The sequence below is a fragment of the Hevea brasiliensis genome, chromosome 17 (assembly GCF_030052815.1).
Source record: "Hevea brasiliensis isolate MT/VB/25A 57/8 chromosome 17, ASM3005281v1, whole genome shotgun sequence".
NCBI lineage: Eukaryota > Viridiplantae > Streptophyta > Magnoliopsida > Malpighiales > Euphorbiaceae > Hevea > Hevea brasiliensis.
In genome coordinates, this window is record NC_079509.1 from 46,261,140 (window position 1) to 46,270,125 (window position 8,986).

Below are 8,986 nucleotides of genomic sequence, written 5' to 3' on the forward strand. Positions count from 1 at the left end.
TTTACAGTTTTTTGTTTTAACTAATTTATGAATCTAATTGGTCTAGCTCATTACGGTACTACCTATCATAATAATATTTAATTATGACTGTTAATAATATTTAATTATTAATTTTGATGTTGTCTCCATCAAAATGATATGAATCAATATGACTTGGCTCCTACTTTATATTCTCTTTCAATTGTTAATTTGTTTGTACTTGAATTGGGGCTATGCAAAAATGATTTTGTACAAAGTCTAACTTACAGTGTTTTGTACGAAGTCCTCTTATTTTCAATAAAATTTATCTTATAAAAAAACTTACAAGCAAAGAGTTCATTGCATCTACGTCATTATTTAGATGATTAGACTTCACAGAAAATTGACATTCCCCACTTGGCAGATTGCGTCCTTGTCCATGACTCTTAGCGTAGATTAAACTTTTACTGCTTATATGAATCTTGATGCAAAATGAGCTGAATTTGGTGCTGAGACAGATTTGGTTTATGTGATTACGATGATTGAGCTCCGAAAACTGTTTCTCTGTGGCCCGAATCAAGCTTCAATAATTTGAAGGTTCGTATTATCATATCATGGTTAAGAAATCCGGTGTCGTATTAGGCGATTTGTAGGTACTAGGATATACTTGTCATTTTCCGAATATGGAGTTGTTTTTGTGATATAATGCTAATTTCTCGTGTGAAAATATTCGAAACGTACACTGGAATGGAAGATATATATAGCCTTATCAATTTTCTTGTACCACCTAACAGAAAGAGCACTGTTTCTTCTTGCACTTTCACAGTAGCCACTGCAGCATTGTTGCAAGCACAAGGCTGAAAAGTACAATACATTATTAAATTTTACTAGATGTGTTAAATTTTAACTCCTCCTATCTTAACCAAAATAGTTTATAATCTGTTTTGTACGAAATTCGAAATAATTGAATTTAAATAATTCACAAAATTAAGGGTTAAATGACTTATAATTAAGTCTTAATTGTATATTAGTCAAAGTTAACTATATAAATATCTTTTCAGCTATTCAGCTTTATTTGAAATTAATTATGTATTAATAAATTAAAATTATTTTTTTATATCATTTTAGATAAAATGATCTGTAATCTATAAATTAATCTGAATTTAATTCAAATTTTTTTCTTTTTATATATAGTGAACAAAAAGGAAAATGAAATTAACTTATAATTTGAAATGATTCGAGTCAAATACATTAAAAAAAAAAAAATCTCAAATGATCCATAATTTGAAATCTAATTACTAGGATTTGAATCCTCTCAATTCTATTCAATTTGATTGCCAATTCTACATTTTACAATATTTAATGGTTGGTAGGTACCGCGTTAACATTATAAGCTCATTTCAAATTTGGTGAGCTTGAAAAAAAAAAAAAAAAAGGAAGGCTAGGCTGTATGAAAGTTGACAGAATTTCAATTATATGCTACAGGGAACGCTAGCTAGCCCCCCGTGTTTTAGTACTTATCCCGTACGAGAGATGACCGCGAACTCAGAAAGTAAATAGCAATTATATAACGGCACTTCACAGAACTATAGCATTTAGCCTATATAGGTACTGCCATGTTGACAAGAAATTATACAATACAATTATTGTACGTACTGAGTGATTATGATGAGACCTACGTGGGATCACCTATAATAAAATGATTGTACATTTTGTTCTAAAGGGATAATAGCAAAAAAAAAAAAAATACAAACTTTAGGATTTTTAACAATTATACCCAAAACCTTTTTTCTTTTAATAAAAATATCCTAAACGTATATCATCATCATTTATGATTCTACCTTGCCATCAAAAGACCCGTTAAATGTAATAAAAGATGTCACCTTAGTATTATTAACCCCAAATTATCATATTAAAAACCCTAATTAGTGTTAATTAGGCCTAATTACTTTAAGTTACTAAAACCGTTACAAACGAAACAAAAAGTAATAGAGGTACCCAACTCATGAGTCTTCATCTTCTTAGACAAAACCTCAATCCTTAGCTCCTTTATCTGCAACTAATGTGTCTCTTGTGTGAATGAAAGAAGTGAGCTCTGAAGTAGTTGTGTTCTGCAGACATGGGTTAAGGGCATCACTATACACGACGTGGATATTGGTTAACCCGGGACGAAGATTCTTTCGATGTGGAGAATCAGAAGTAAAATCAAATTTCCTTAGTGTTGATTTTATGTTTGGCTATGATTCTTACTAAGTTATTTCATTGAGGGTGTGATGGGAATTGATTGTTCAATCTTCTTATGATGAAATGATTAATTTCTCTGGCTACCTCAATATAGGGGAATGATTGTTCATTCTTGCAGTGGTATGACCCACCATGCATGGGTCAAGAGAGAGAGAGAGAGAGGTGCAGAGTTTCTTAGTAAAGAAACTTACTTATGGACAAAGTAAAAGGGTTGGAAGAGATAGGCAGTATGCTGACAAGGAAAATTAATGAATTAGAAAAAAAATGTGAAGACACTAAAACCCAAAATTCCAAGTTGAATGCTAGATTGAGACAAATGTTGAAGGTATTGAAGAAAGATTTGAGGAAATGAAGAATGAAACATGTGGTCTGCTCTATAATTATTATTATAGTTAGAGTTTTGTGGCTATTTCAGTTATATGGACAGATTGGTGAAGGGATGAATGTAATGAGATTGCCTTGATTTCTAATTGTATATTGAGACAAAATTTGAATGTTCACTGTCCAAATGTAAATTGTTTATGCAATACCAAATGAGTTTGTCATATTGTTGATATAATTCCTTGCCATATGTACACTGTTTACTGATATTAGTATGCTGTATTACTGATAACACTTGCTATTAAAAAACTTAACTGCTACAACATGAGTAGTGACTGCCATTTGTTGATAAAAACACACATGACTATTGCTAATATTTCTTGAAGAAAAGATGTCACACCCTACCCCTCAGTAAGGCATAACATGATCCCGTAGTATACCTAATGAATTACCAACTCCGTCTACTGATAACCCATTAAATACACTACAAGGGATTTTAAAAACTTTTCTTACTTCTTTTACAGTGGTGAGCACTATTTATAGGTGTTAAAGACTTTGGTGAACTGAGTGAAATAACTAACTCATTTGGTTTACTTGGAATTTCTGTAAAAATTTTGGCAGAGTGCCATCTGTATTTTGGATAAAACAGTTCTTCAGAAAACCTGTAAAAAGGCACTTCAATATATTTTCAAATCTCAATTCCAACGCATTTCTCAACACAACAATTTATCAACTCAATTCCATAGTGATTTTTCAAAAGCTGAGATAAGGAAATATAATACAACTTTTACAATCCAAAATACTCATAATTAATTTACAACTTCAATGTACAATTTAATTTACAACTGCTCAAAACCAAAAACAATATGTACATACAGTGTCATACATTACAGTACAAAATGCAAAATATTGGTATACTCATTATACCCAAAAAATCTCTCGCTGGAGGTATATGCAGCCTAGTCTGCTGCCCTGTCTGTCTCTCTACCTGCGACAGCAATTAAATAGCTATCGCTGAGAAAATGTCTCAGTGGTGCACAACATTAACCAAATACAATTTAAATCACAATTCATAAGTCATGTAAATAGTGGATACTTAAAATCATAGTTAAATTCAAGACAATAAATGTCAACAAGAATTTAAACTCCATTTGTCAATATCACAATAATTTTCCATAAGTCAGATCATGTTTGAATTCAAAAGACAGTATATGTCAATGAGAATTTAAATCAATTTCACAATCTCACAATACATAATAATGCAATTTAGTCGAATAATTTAAGAATACAGTGTTGCCAATTTATTCACAACTTAAGCCATGACACAATTTTCCGATCAATGCCGTGTTGTACACCACGACAAAGCAATCACAACCTCACTAATCGAAATCAATGAGGAAGGGGAGCTAGCTATATAATGAGAACTCATCCGATCACCTCAACTGGTAAATCAGAGAGGGAGAAAAATAAACGATCACGACTCCATAAATGGAGAAGGAAAATAAACGATCACAACCCCATAATTAGAGAAGGAATGATACGATACTGTCATGCTAAGTGTGAACACAAAATCAATTCCAAACATTTTATTCAAATGATTCGTGAGAATCCAATAAATTTCCAAACTCATAGTTTCATTCATAAAATGGCAACCCAATTCATAATTAACTTCAATTTCCACAAAAACCATTTACAATGCTTTTCAATCAATAAGTTTCCATCAATATCATTCAAACAATTTTTCACAGTTTCAAACCATTCACAATGTTTTTCAATCAATAAGTGTCCACCAAACACATTTCCACAATTTAAAACAATGATATGCAAATAGTCAATATTTATTTCCATTGAAAATAATTCAAAAGAAACAGTTATTGTGCACAAACACAATTTAAAACAATAATATACAAATATTCAATATTTATTTCAATTGAAAAATTCAAAAGCAATAGCCGTTGTGCACAAACCTCTGATGACTGTCTCCCTGGTCTGGACTCAGTGTTTCCTTTTCTTTTCCTGAGTCTTTAGTAACTGAGAAACACAATTTGAAGTGTTTCAGTACTAAATTAAATTGTCTCTAACGATAATGTTTGGTAAATAATGCACTGAACTCAATTTTTCACTTAATCACCTAATATACCGACCCTCGTTGCGTTTTAGGTAAATTAGGTTTTAGTGTCGTTAATATGTCACATTCGATAGGGTTTTAGGTTTGGTATGTTTTACCAAAGTCATTTCCTTGCTTAGTGCATTTTAATGCAAATTGCTGGATTTCGGGATACTGGTTTGACCTAGCTGGACGGTCTAGTTTCCTCGGTTTTCGGGTCTCGGTCGAAACTATAAACTTGTAGATCTAGGTCTTATTGCACGCGGGGCAAAATTTCAGGTCAATCCGAGTTAAGTAGACCGAGTTATGGTCATTATACTATTGCTGGTCAAATGGTACCATTTTAGGTCAATTTTAGGTCAAATTGGTCAATTCTGGTTCGGCCAGTTTTTGGACCCGAACTTGTGCAAGTTGTTTGACTTGCTTATGGTCATTTCTGGGCTTTGGTGTCTTCATAAGACTTGTAGGTATGGGTCTTAACTATTCTTGGTCAAAATTTCAGGTCAATTGGACCTGGTTTGAGTGAGTTATGGCCTAAACACTCACTGCTGCCCAATTGGTCATTTTTCAGGTCCTAATTGCACCTAATCCGAATTGGTCATTTTTTTAGGTCACCTTGCAAGCAGAATTTTGGTATGTTTTCTCAATGAAAGTTGGCACATTTTGTGCCTAGTTTCACCTCAAATTGGTCTCATACCAATTGAGGTTACACATTTAAGATTATAGGCTAAAATGTACACTGCCCTCACTATGCCTTTAACACCCCACTTCAAACACACATTTAACTTGCAAAGTTTACTTCCATACCCTACCAATCTGTTTTGGTACATTACCAAAAGCATTATCTACTTTACATTAACATTATTTTGGGCAGATTACCATTACCCTCAACACGCCAAATATCATTCACAATTACAATTTCTAATTACCATTACAAACACACCTAACCATTACAAATTTTACATACACTTTACAATATCAATCTACATACATCTCATCAACCTTATAGGTCAATATTCTGCCCACACTTCCTTCAATATATACCATTACTCAAGTGTCCCCAAGCTGCCGCAAACCATTCTTCAACATCAAAGTGCCATCCAATTTACCAATTCCCATCCAAGTGCATAAATCACCATATAAACATGAAATAATTCACTAGGTTACTAATTCATCATGATCAACACCATTTCTCATCAATTATATGCACAAATATCTCATAAAAAACGTGACTCATGGCTGTCCAAAATGAAAACAACAATAATCCTTCAAACTCAAAATTTTCCTTCACCAAACCAACACCCATAACATGAACATAAACTTTAACAAAGAAATTCTCAAAAATGCAAACTTACCTTTAATTGTAACTTGCTAAACCTTCACCAAACTTCTCAAATTTGGTATCAATATCTTCCTTGTGATGTGTAGACCATTTTTCATGAAGGAACCTAAGTATTTAGAGATGAAAAGAGGGAGTGGATGAAGCTTTCATGCAAACGCCCATGGAGTTTCTATTTGGTTCCTCAATTCGGCAATGTTGAATGCAAATGAGGAAGATGGATTATTCAGCTGCATTTTAAGTGTACACATGTCCCACTATGTATTTAATTAATCCCCTTAGTGGTCCACTTAGTCACTTAATCATATAATAAGCTAAATTCCCACTTATTCCACATTTAACCTTTAATTTCTACTATTTACTTTAGGTACCACCAAATTAATTTTTCATTTCATTTTTTAAGTGTAATATTATTTATTTTTAATGGATATTTAGGTCAAAAGACACTTCGGGATGTCAAATGACCATAATGCTCCTGTTCGGGTGGCATTCCCGATTTTTCGGTATTACCGGGTTTTGTCTGTTTTTCGATTTCTCACTTTTCTTTGTACTAATTATTTAATTTTTCTTTGATCTTTTTTATGATATTTATTCTTCAATAAGGTTCTATTTATGTCCTAAAAATGTTTTCCGTGGTTCCCATGATCCAGGGCGATCCAACGGTCCACGCCGTGACTTCGGTCTGGCCACCCATCGCTAGGTTTCTCGGCTCGCTTAACTTGGTTACATTTATTTGCTATTATTTTTCCTTTGTTTTTCTTGTACTTTCTTTTCTTGTATTTCATTATTTTATGTCTCCTCACTCATATCGAAGTACGGTTCTAGGCATCCTAGCTGTCCGGACAGCACTGGTCACCGGAGCAGTAGAACGCACTACCGAACTTAGGGGTGTTACAAAAGAAATGGAAATTGCACTTGTGAGCTATGAATATCATTAATACCCAATTCTCAATTACATCATGTTCATACCTAGTAATTACAAAAAGTGCAATAACCACACTCAGTAAGCTAGAAAAAGTGAAATAAACACCATTTGCCTACAAAGCAAAAAAATTTGCTATCATCACCTATCAACCACAAAAAGATCTATATAATCATCCTTTCCAAATACAAAAAGGGCCAACATTCATCTAGCATAACTAAAACAACTCTCTATTTCCTAGTTAATTCCTTTGACTTTGGTTGACTTGTTGGGTCAAAATTAACTTTTGGCTACTAAAAATGACTTGATCTTGTTTTGTAATCATTCCTTCAACACCAACCCTAGCAGTAACTCCACCCCTTCCCATAACTATACCTGTTCCACATCTGCCACCTCTACTTACTCTGCCACCTCTACTTACTCTATCACCTCTACTAAATCCACCCCTTGTAGCATTTCCACTTGTGTCTGTTTGCATAACCCTATTGACACAAGTTTTTGAAGGCATCTGCATAACCAAAAAATACACCATATCAATTACTACCAAATAGGTGTTGGATATAGGTTTAAAAAAAAAAAGAAGCCTTGTCTAACCTTTAGTTAAAGTTAAATTCTCATTTACATATGGATAAATTAATGTGCATTAGGTAAATACAATACTCTCATTGCAATGTAGTGCTCTATTATTTACCTCTCTCCTTTCTGTAACTGTGTTTGCTCCATTTTCATTGTTGCATCCATCTTATTCTTCAGGTTTCCTTCTTTTTCTTAATCCTTCACGGAGGGTTCTAGTGTTGCACTTGATTTACCACTCAGTGGAGGCCTGCCTCTTTTCTTCTGTAACAAATTTGTACTTAGTTCAAGTATATTCATATATAAGAAGCATACATGTACATTAAACATCACAAAATATTCAGTATATATGTATATACCACTAAAGTGTTCATTAGATGTTGCTTGTTGACAATATCTCCTTTTATGTCCATAAGCTTGACATTTTGTGCATTTCATTTTCACACTTGTCTTTAGGAATTTGACTATTTCCATCCTTTGCTTATGTCACATCCTTTTTTCTACATTTTTGGGGGCCTCCTAATGCATTTTCTTGATAGGTGGAGGCTGTATTGGCCAACTTTCTAACTTTGGCCACATTTTGGGACCATTCAAAGTTTCAAAGCATTTTGGCAGGTTGCTATATAAGTGGACTTATAATAAAATTCATTCACATAATTCACAAGTTCTTGCCTCATATAGTTGATACATGCACATGGATGATGGTAAGGAATACCACTTAAGTCCCATTCTTGACAAGTACATGTTTCCCAACCAAATCAATAACAAATTTATCTTTGATGGATACCACAAGTATATCACCAATAGCAGGCTTTAAAGTATAATCTTTTATCATAAACTTAGATGACTCTAGCCTTATTCTAGTCCATGGGCAAATAATATTTTCTACTTTAAATATATTTCTCAAAATCACATGCATTCTTTCCATTAACTGAGATCTTATCTTCTTAAGCATATCAATAAGAGGAAATGACCTAGCTTCTGTGATGTAAGAGTTAAAACCCTCATAATATGTGACTTGGTTCTAGTGCCAATAAATGCTTTACAGAAGAATTTGGGTTCTCTTTCTAAAAAATCATCATATGCAGCTTGAGGCTAATCCTTCATGTCATCTAACTTCTTCTTGTAATTTGCTTCATAGGATGCATTCCAAAACAAATTTCTATATTTATAAGAACCTATGAACTTTTTTCCAATTAGCCCATGTATGCCTGGCAAAAATCCTGTGCTCAGCATGAGGGGCCAACCTACTAATGGCATTAATAAAATGCTACAGCAATATCAGATCATAGTTAATCCACATTTGTATTAAATGATATCTGCAACAATTAAGTTTAAGTAAGAGAATGACTTACTTTCTGTTGGTCACTGATAAAGGCCTATCCACATCCATCTCTTATGTTTAGTTCTTTAAATAATATCTATAAGAACCATTACCAACTATCCTCTTTTTCACCCTCAACTACTGCCTAAGCCACAGGGAACATTTGATTGTCCCATCCTCGCCAGTAGCTACTAGTAG